This window comes from Lupinus angustifolius, chromosome LG05 (genome assembly GCF_001865875.1).
Source record: "Lupinus angustifolius cultivar Tanjil chromosome LG05, LupAngTanjil_v1.0, whole genome shotgun sequence".
NCBI lineage: Eukaryota > Viridiplantae > Streptophyta > Magnoliopsida > Fabales > Fabaceae > Lupinus > Lupinus angustifolius.
Genome location: NC_032013.1, coordinates 6838480 through 6849791, shown reverse-complemented (window position 1 = coordinate 6849791; position 11312 = coordinate 6838480). Strand labels below are relative to the sequence as shown.

General features: G+C 33.0%; 1 pseudogene; it reads left to right on the top strand.

The window, feature by feature from the left end:
- LOC109346952 lies at positions 496–3928 on the top strand (annotated as a pseudogene).

Genomic DNA, 11312 nt, shown 5'->3' with positions numbered 1-11312 from the left:
TGTAGCATCCTTTACAAGTGGGTCCACTTGAGGCGGGCAACGAGGATTATGTGGGGTAATGAATGTTATGCTCAGGAAGAATGGATAATTGCCCGGTTATGACCGAGATAGAACAATCATCATTCATTCTTTAAAAAAAGTAATACAAAAAATTGTGAATGATATACTAAATATGTACAAATTGTTATGCTGAGAGTGTATAAATTAGATATTGACTAGGGATCCTCACTGGAGAGGCAAGTGCTTCAAAAAAAGTAATACAAATGAATAGTGAATGACATGTTGAGAATGTATAGATCTTTATATTGATAGTACATAAATTAGATATTGAGTAGAGATCCTCCATGGAGAGGCAAATGCTTCAAATACAAAAGAAAATCTGACATATAATAATACATTTATCATTTTAAGGATAACAAAATAAAACTTTTTTCATTAAAAATAAAAAGAATTTAATGAACTTACTCTATTGATGCACTTACCTTATAAGAGTAACTCAAGCTTTAGTTTGGTTATTCATGATTAATCACTAATTTTCAACATTAATGGCTTATTTGCGTGTCTATTTTGGGATACTTCTCATCTAGCTAGCCTCAATCTTGTTGTTAAAGAACAATCTTCACCAAGTCTGGCATTAAAGCACATCTTCCACCAAGCCCTTGTGCCCTACCGGTCATTGGGCACCTCTACCTCCTAAGCCAGCTCCCTCACCAAGCATTTCACAAGATTTCATCTCGTTATGGCCCTTTGGTCTACCTCTCATTTGGTTCCAAACCTTGTGTTCTAGTTTCCTCACCTGAAATGGCAAGACAATGCCTGAAAACCAATGAAACAAGTTTCTTAATCCGACCAAAGAGAACCAACATGGACTACATCACATATGGTTCAGCATATTTTGTTTTGGCATCCTATGGGCCTTATTGGAGGTTCATGAAAAAGCTTTGCATGAGTGAACTCCTTGGAGTCCGCATACTCCAACAACACCTTCCTATTATGGCTGAGGAAATAAAGCTATTCTTCAAGAGTGTGATGAAGAAGACTGATTTGAGAGACAAGGTGAATGTAGGAGAGGAGGTGGCTATGCTATCAAATAACATAATTACAAGGATGGCTTTGAGAAGAAGGTGTTGCGATGTTGAAGGGGAAGGGCACCGGTTGATTGATGTTAGAACATGCTGCAATTCCCTAGAAACATTTAGAAATGTATTAATGCTATAATTATCTATCAACAATTCTCTAGAAGATTGAAATATACTTCTAGAATAATCTAGAAACTAAACTTCCTCATTTATGCTAGCCTATAAATAGGCAATAGAGATTCTACTTTGGGTGTGAAAAAACCTAAGCATCCGAGCTGTCAAATTAAAGCTCCCTTGCATTTCCTTTTCTAAGTGTCTAAAAACATTGTAATAATAAAAGTAATCTTTTTTCAAGTCTATTCCTTCAACTATAACAATAATCTATCTTCTAATTATAATTAGTGGCATAAGAGCTACGTTCGGTCATATACTGGACGAAGAATATTACTCTATCCATTTTTCAACTACCTCTAAAAATCTCATATCCATACTAAACTATTTTCTACATCTTGAGCTATGGCTAGCACTATTCAATCATCATCTATTCCTATTCCAATTTCACCAGAGAAAACTATGATTTTTGGAGCACAAAAATGACTACTTTCTTCTGGTTCCAACATTTATGGGATATTGTAGAAGAATGATTCACTATCCCAGAGAATACTTCAACTCTTACTGTGGCTCAGAAAAATGAGTTGAAAGAGAATGTGCAAAAGGATGCAAAAGCGTTATTTATTCTACAACAAGCCTTGGCGAAGACTATCTTTCCAAGAATAATGGGAGCTACATGTGCCAAAGAAGCATGGGATACACTAAAGGAGGAGTTTCATGGAAGTGACAAGGTACGCACCATTAAACTTCAAACTCTTAGGGGTGAGTTTGAATTACTTAAGATGAAAGAGTCTGAGACCATAAAAGACTATTATTCTAAAATAAAAGAAATAGTCAATCAAATGAAAGCCTATGGGGAAAATATTCTTGACAAAAGAATTATTGAGAAAATTCTAATTTCAATTCCCCAAAAATATGAGTCAATATTTACTACTATTGAGAAAACCAAAGATTTGTCAACTCTATCAATAACAAAACTAATGGGCTCTCTAGAAGCTTATGAGCAAATATTGAGTAGGCATGATGAAGGTTCACTAGAAAATGCCTTTCAATCAGAGCTCAGACTAAGGTCTCATAATAAAGAATATGAAAGAAGAAATAATATTGGGGCGGAACATTCTAGAAACAAAGAGATTTCTAAAGATTTCTCTAGAAACAATCAAGCAAAATATTCTCCATGGACATATGCAAGAAGTCAGGCCATTCAGAAGAATATTGTCGATATCGAGGAAAGATACAATGCCAATATTGCAAAAGATTTGGGCACTCAGAGCAATTTTATTGTCACAAAAATAATCATCAGGTCAATTTCACTTAAGAATGTCAACATGACCAACAACTATTCTATGCTAACCAAGTCTCTACTAGTGATAAAGAAGAAAACTGGTACTTGGATAGTGGTTTTAGTAACCACATGGCTAAGGGTGGGAGCATTTTCAAAGAGATTGATGAGTCTGTTAGAGTGCAAGTTCGATTAGGTAATGGCACTATGGTTGAGTCCAAAGGCAAGGGCACTGTCATGGTAGAGACACAATTAGGTACGCGACTTATCAAAGATATCTTACTAGTTCCTAACCTTAAAGAAAATCTCTTGAGTATTGGCCAAATGATGGATAAAGGCTACTCTCTCCACTTTGAGGGATATACATGCAATATATATGACAATAATAGAAAGCTTGAAATAGCCCAAGTTAAATGGAGAAAAGAAATAGATTTTTTCCAACAACTTGGAAATATGCTACTAACATTGCCATCAAGGTTCAAGTTGAGGAATCATGGCTATAGCATCAAAGATTTGGTCATCTTAATAATCAAGCCTTAAAGCTATTATATCATAAAAAAATCAGGAATGATCTTCCTTGCATCCAAGAGAATGAAGGAGCTTATGAAGAATGTTGACTTGGGAAGCAACATAGACTACTTTTTCAAGTGGGAAAGCTTGGAGAGAAAAACGCTTGTTGGAGCTCATCCATGCTAGCGTATGTGGACCAATAAGGACGCCATCACTCACTAATAGCAGATGGATATATCATATATATATAACAACAAATGCATTCTCCTTTAAAATTTGAAAAAAGTAGAAACTAGCGAAGTTTTTGGCAACGTAATTTGTAGAATATTTTTGGTGCTGGAACCGAGACCCCATACAATAGAATGGGCCTTGGCTGAGCTAATCAACCACCCAAACATAATGGCATAAGCAAGGGAAGAGATTGATTCTGTTCTTGGTAAGAACAAAATAGTAGAGGAATCAGATATTCCAAACCTTTCCTATGTTCAATCTATGATAAAGAAAACAATGAGAATTCACCTGACTGGGCCTTCAATAGTGAGGCATTCAACTCAAGATTGTAACATTGATGGGTATTGCATTCTAGCAAGGACCACTTTGTTTGTAAAGGTATGGGCCATTGGTAGGGACACAAACAACTGGAATAACCCACTTGAGTTCCAACCAGAAAGGTTCCTCAATAAAGAGGGAGTTAGCCCATTGGATTTGAAGGGTCAGAATTTTGAATTGTTGTCATTTGGAGTAGGAAGAAGAAGTTGCCCTAGTGTTTCCCTAGCTTTACATATTATTCATACTGCTCCGGCTAATATGATTCCGTGTTTTGAATGCAAAGTAGGTGAAGAGGGGAATGAAAGTGTTGACATGAAAGAGGGACCAGGGATGGCCTAGGGCTCACCCTATGTTATGCATCCCTGAGGCTAGGCTCCATCCTTTTGCACTAGTCTGATTTATGTTGTGCTAATCGTCTGAGTGTAATAAAAATAAAGAAAACAAGAAAAAAATTATCTTTTCTAACTAATGATGTTTGTTGTATGTGGTATATATGAAGACATATTTACTGTACAAGTGTACTTGGATTGGAATACTATAGTCTTGTACAGTTTTTAAATCACTTATGAGTTTGATGTACTTTTGGAGGAGTCATCAGTATTAGTGCCGAGTTTATATAAAATCATTAATGTAGTTGTCGAATTTCTTTTTTTATTAATTCCCTTAGGATTTGTTGATATGATTACAAATTTGGGTTTTTTAATATTTTTTATATATAGTGAAGAAACTCGTCTTTCTACTAGACGACTTTCATATATGAATACCCATTTTTCAATATACTCATTTTTTAATATATTACTTTGTGGTGTACAATTCAAGGTGATTCTCCAATCTCTTTTCCAGTGACATTTTTTCTTTGTTGGTCCATAAAGATAGAGAAACAAAAACTACCTTAATTGTACAAATTATTTTTACAATCTCTTATAATCTATTACATAAACTAAAGTACAACCCACCACTACCAGTTATCTTACTTATTGAAATAAACATATTTATCAACATAAGCCAAACTACTATTTTTATTTTATAATGGTTGCTTGGTTGGTACCAAAGAAGAGAGATACTCCTTTATTTTTCTGCCTTCCTTCCTTTCAACTCCATTCATTTATTTTCTTTTACTTCCTAACACTAATTACAGAGTTGTAATTAATTATTCAGTTCAATATTGAAAATGGGTTTCTTATAAACAAATAAAACTTATTCGAATGCATGCATCCTGTCCATCGTTTCCATCTAGTTAACCCTTTTTATGGACCAAACATGTGGTTTTATGATATACATATGGACTCTGCTCTACCACTTCATTAGAAGGACGAGTTTCTTCACTTTATATAAAAATATTAAAAAACCAAAATCAACAATCATATAAATGAGTTATGAGGGGTTAAAAAAAATAAACTATGCAACTACATTAATGATCATGGATGAGAGTTTCAAATAATTTTGTTTGAAGAGTTTTATGTTAAAATTGGTATTTCACATCGCTTTTCAGCACCTAGAACACCGTAATAGAATGATGTTGTAGAAAGGAAAAATAGCCTTTACAAGAATTAGCTAGAACAATGCTAAAGAGAACAAATATACCTATATACATTAGGGTCGATGCTGTAAGCATTGCTAGCTATGTGTGAAATTGTGTATTAATTAAACATATTTTAAAGAAAACCCCTTATAAAACTTACAAAGGAAGAAAACCTATTATTGTTTACTTGTATGTGTATGGATATGAATGCTTTGTTTTGAACAATAGAAAAGATAATCTTGGTCAATTTGACATTAAATCTAATGATGAAATATTCATTGGTTATTCTCTTACTCTTATAAATTTTTTAACAAGCAAACTCTTACCATTGAAAAAACTTTGCATGTTTCTTTTGATGGAACTAAATCCTCTAAGAAGTAAAAGGTTGTTATCTTTGATGAGGAAGATGAAGAAAATTTACCATGTACATGAGAGAATTTTGTTTCAAATGAAGAAGAAAATGAAATTGAGCAAGTGAAGCATAACGACGAGATGCCTCAATTAGATGTGTAAACTCATGATTATCTACCAAAAGAGTAGAGAACTTGAAGACATCATCCAACTGATAATACTATCGGAGATATAAATTGGAGAGTATCCAATAGACTTAAATCTCAATGATTCATGCCAAAATTATGTAAAGAAGACTTTGCTCCTGTTCCTAGCATGTTTTCATGAAGATACCAAAATGACCAAAAAGAAGAAAATGGAAGAAGGCCTTGAAGACTTAGAAGAAAAGCTACTAAAAATCATATGTATTAGAGTCTTCTAGGATAGGTACTTCTATCCCGAAGTCTTTTATTAAGTATAACCAAATTCCCAATGAATAAAACCTTTTTCAAAATTATTTTAATTTGGAATTAAAACAAACTTAATTATTTCTTGATTCTAAACAATTTCCAACCACTTATTTCAGATTTTGAGCATAACCCCAAATTTCAAAAATTCAAAAACCTAGAATTTCAATACCTCCATTTTCATGACTTCTACTTCAAGAACCAAGAATCAACTCTCCAATGCTACTCAAAGGAGTCAAACAACTACTTCTGAGACCAATTCGTTGGATTTGTCACAGCTTCTTACAAATGACGAGCAACCCTCAATGTTCTAGTTATTGAAGGTTAGATTATTTTGAGTTTGAAAATTTTCATTTCCTCGAACTTCTTAGGCAACAGAATCTCTTTGGTTTTTGTGAAGTGAAACATGCATATTTGTTGAAAGAGATTTTTTCTACATTGAGGATGGCTAGATCACGTCCTCACATTGACTGAGAGTGTGACCTAGGTGAGTGATGTTTATTTCATTTTCCATTAACTGTACCATTTCTTATGAAAGGTTGGTCTCATTTTATTAATTTAAACATACCAATTCTTATGAAAGGTTGGTCTCATTTTATTAAGTTAACCATACCATTTCTTATGAAAGGTTGGTATCAAGAATAAAGTGATGTATATAAAAGAATAAATAAAAATAAAGAGTTAGTAGTTAGTTGCAGAATTTAAATGATAGAATGTAAATAAAGAAAAGAGTATATTACACTGCCACCCCCTGAGTTGTAGTGAAATTATACAAATCACCCCTCCATTTCTTATAGGTACAAAAAAAAAACTGATTTTTATACATACATTGCACTTCTACTCCTGCATGAGAAATAAGTATAATATTTTAAACCAAAAAGGATGATAAATGTAATTAAGTTATACAAAATATAATATATTATAAAGAGAAGTAAAAATAGTATACTAGTCAATCCATTTTGCATTATTTTTGGTTTACTACAAAATGTATCAATAATTTTAAGCAGATATTGTTTAAATCACTCTTATCCTGTATTGTAACAAACAAAAAATAATGAAAATTTACTGATTCATATACTATTTGTACTTATTTCCACAATATACCATATTTTGCTTAACTTAATTGCACTTATCACCTTTTTTTTTTAAAAAATCACATTTATTTCTTATATAAATGTAGTCAGTGTAATGTATGTATAAAAATTTGGGGTTTTTTTATAGATGTAAAAGATGGAGGGGTAGTTTTTGTAATTTCACTAAAACTCAGAGGGTGTGAGTATAATTTACTCTAAAGAAAATAAAGAGTAAATTGCGGTAATAAAATGACATAAATATAAATAAAGAAAATAAAGAGTTAGTTGCGGAATTTAAATGAAAGAAATATAAAAGTTAGTAGTTAGCTGTTAGATTAGTAATTACATCATCATAGTAACAATATATTGATTTAGATTGTACTTTTTGTATGTTGTTCCTATTCACAAAGTTACAACCCATGAATTGGATTGCACTTATGTTCAAGGATTTTTTTTCAATAAATAAAATTTATTAAATAACACTTTACTACATTTTTCACTTGTATCTCTTTCAAGATTCAATTGTAGTATAGTATAGGGTTATGTTGAACCAAAGAGAATTACCAAATAGATTATAATCATATATGGATATTATACTATCCAAGGATTAGATGTTTTTGGTTCCAAATGAGATTACAAAATTATGTTTTTGCATCTGATTGGCCAACTCCATTCTCCTCTTGAATTCTAAGAGAAAAATATACTAATACTTACTTAAAATAACTTGGAATCGAAGAGCTCCAAAATTAGAGAGAATTCTACAAAATTTACAAGTGAAAGAGAGTGGAATGAATGATGTATGAAGTGAGAAAATGCATGGGTATTTATAGGCATTTTATATTGCGTCTAGTTGTCCACTTCATGAGTTGACTCCTCTAGGCTATTTTCGGCTACGTTGGTAAGGCTATGGTGAACTTTGTTTGTTTTGATGTCATGCATGGCCTAAGACTCCTTGAGTGCGAAGGCAACTTGGGCCACGTGCTGAGTGACCAGGAGTTAGGCGCCTAGCTGGCCATGCTTAGCTGCCTGCTTGAGCAGCATGCTTCGGCCAGGTTGGTATGTCTAGATGACCTGACCTGGTGCTTGGTGCTGAACTGGACTGTCCTGGGGCCTCGCCTAGCTGCATGCTTGAGTAGTCTGCTTCGGTCACAAGATGCATTTGGATGACTTGGCCTGGTGCTGAGTTGGGCGGTCCTAGTGCCACACCTAGCTACTCATTGGGCACTTTGGCTTGTGTTGGTCGCGTGACTTGGTGCCACGCATGCACCAACTTGTTTGCCACCTCATGCTTAGCGTGGGATCATCCATGCCTAGCTTCTCATTGTGCAACTTCCCTTTTGCCTTCATGTGTTCCAACCATGACCAAGTTGTTGAGTCATGCTTAAAATTAAGCACGTAGCTTTCCATGCCTAGCTTAAGCACACATGTATTATGTGTCTTGGCTTGATTGGCCTATTTCTTGGACTTGGATTTCCACTTCTTTGTCTTCTCTTTTTTCTCCTAAAACTCACAAAAGGTTTGGAAAAAAGGTATACAAAACATACATATATATATATATATTAATTAAGCATATTTACTTAAAAAGTGTTGAATTAAGTTGGTTTCAAATATTTGCATAGGATAAGTGTATGAATATAAAGTATTTTTGGCGCTTATCAATATTACCCTGAACTTGTGAGGTTATTTTATTGAAATCTGACCATAAGGAAGAATAAATTGTTTTCATCTGTTAAAGGACAATAAATGGTCATGGACATGAGAACCTTTAGTTCAGTTTGTCTCAAAATACCTTTCATATGAGTCGAAGTCGGCTTTGGACTTCACTATCCATGGGAGGAGTTCGATAGGAAGAAATTATACTATTCCTTATGTAGATTTCCTGAAAGGGAAATATAAATTAAAAAGCAGACAATAGTGGTTGGGTCTATGAAAAACTGAGATATTCTTTCTATTGGAAATCTCACTTTGGATGATCGCTTGATGCATTATTTTCTTAGCTATGTTGTAATCCCAAAGTTTTCCAATCATTCAAAAGTCAATGATAAGGAACTATAATTGATGTATGCTATAAAAAATAATATTTCCATACGTGTGGTCATTTAGAGGGAAATAGTTCATTGACCACCATACTTAGCACTTTGGTAGTTCCACTGCTTGGGAATCCAAGATTGAGCTTGAAGCTAGGGAGAGTAATACTAAACTAGATGTGATCCATAAGATGGATTCTTTCATAACCCAATTGATCTGAATTTAAAATGTCACAGTGATTAACCGGTTGCTCCTATGGATGTTTCTATCTCCGATTAACCTGACCCTCAACCCTCTCAATTTCATGTTGATTCATCCTCATCTTCGACCATACCTACCAACCAGGTGATTATGGATGATTTGGTTTCACTTTGAGGCTACATCCCCACAAGGATGGATACTATTGATGTTCAGAACAACCAAGTCTAGGATGAACTCGGAAGATTATCGAATGGATTGAATTACATGGACAACGACTATGATAGTGATGATCTAGAGTCTTAGGGTTGTTGTCTGTTTGGTTGTTGTTGTTGTTGCTTTGTTGTTTTAAGTTCTAAATATATATGTCTTCATTGTATTTTGGCTTGTAATGTTTGAACAATTTTTACTTTTGTATGAACTTTTATGTTTCGAAGATATTATGCTATGTCCCTTATATTGATTCTATCTAACTATATCATATCTATTTATGGTTCATATATACTGACCTTGGCTTCTGGAAAGTCATTATATATTGTACCCTATTGTACCCTTTATATATATATATAGTTTTTGTGTTGATGAGAATTTTGTTTTTCATTCTTTTTGATGAAATCAAATGAGGAAGAAAAGTTACAGTTTTGTGTTTTCTGAACTTAATCATTCAATGCACTTATTTAATCATAAAGGGGAGCATAAAAGATAGGAAGAGTATACAGAAGTTCAAATGTCCATATCAACACGTGTATGCTGAATCAGAAAACTCAAATTGTCATGAAGGTCTTGGTTTGTCATCATCAAAAGGGGAGATTGTGAAAAAGATCTTGCTCCTAATATTGGCGTGGTTTTGATGAAGACAACAAAATCACCAAAAATAAGAAAAAGGTAGCAGGCCTTGAAGACTTAGAAGAAAAGCTACTGAAGATTATATGTATTAGAATCTTCTAACATATGTACTTATTTCTCTAAGTCTTTTATTTAGTTTAACCAATTGCTCAATGAATTAAACCTTTTTGAAAAGTATTTTTACTTGGAATTAAAGAGAACTTCATTTGCAAAAAACTATTTAACATGTTACTTGACCTGAGTAATGAGTTACTTGACCTAAATAATGGGTTATTGGAACTAAGTAATGGATTATTGGGACTAAGTAACAAGTTAATCAAACTGAGTAACGGGTTACCCAACATTTTCTACACAAAGCAAACGATTAATAATTTCTGCATAAAGTTTGAGTAATCAGTTATCCATTAAAGGCACCTAGACATTCATATTGGTTAAATAACATTTACAAAACAACTCACATAACTTCCACAATAATTTATGAATACTCTTGCAATGAACATGTGAAAAACTTTTAGAAATTGTTTAAGTTGTTTTTAAGTGTGTTTTCCATGTTTTTATACACTTTAATCACTTGAGCGTTTGTGTTTTGTAAAATATTCTAAGTATTGCATGTCTTTAGGTGTCAAGTATTTTCTATATTCTAAGCCCTAGAAATATTTTTCATTTGTATCAAAGTTATTCTAAACACTTTTCATCATACGGTATGGTGGAAAAGAGAAAGAGTACTTAGAAGATGTGTTCTTCTAAGTGAGTGTGATGATGGTGAGTGTTTTCTATAAACAAAATCTTGGGTTGAGATTTGTAATAGATTAACTCACCAAATCAATAAAATCTTTTGTATGAGCAAGGGAACTAGACATAGCCTTGAAGTAGACAAGAATGTAAATCAATATAAAAATTGGTCTATTCTTTTCTTCCCTATTCTCTGTTTTATATTATTGTACTTTGATTTCCGCAACTTACTTTTTCCGCTGCAATATACTCTAAACATTTTTTAAGTTGTGAAAATCCATCATTGTGTAGAAAACTAATTTACCCCATCTTAGTTTGTCATCTTATACTTATAAATTAGTTTTTGTTTCTCAAGTTGAACCGTCTAGAATATAAGATGTTATAGTAGATTAACATTAGATTTTAGCCATGCAAGAAGAACTAAATCAATTTGAGAGAAATATGGTTTTGGAACTTGTCCAAATACCTAAGAGTAGAAAAATAATTGGTAGAAGGTGAGCATTTAGAAATATGTAAGATGACATAGAATTATTATTAGAAAGAAGACTAGACTAGCAGCTCAATATTATAATCAAGAAAAATAAA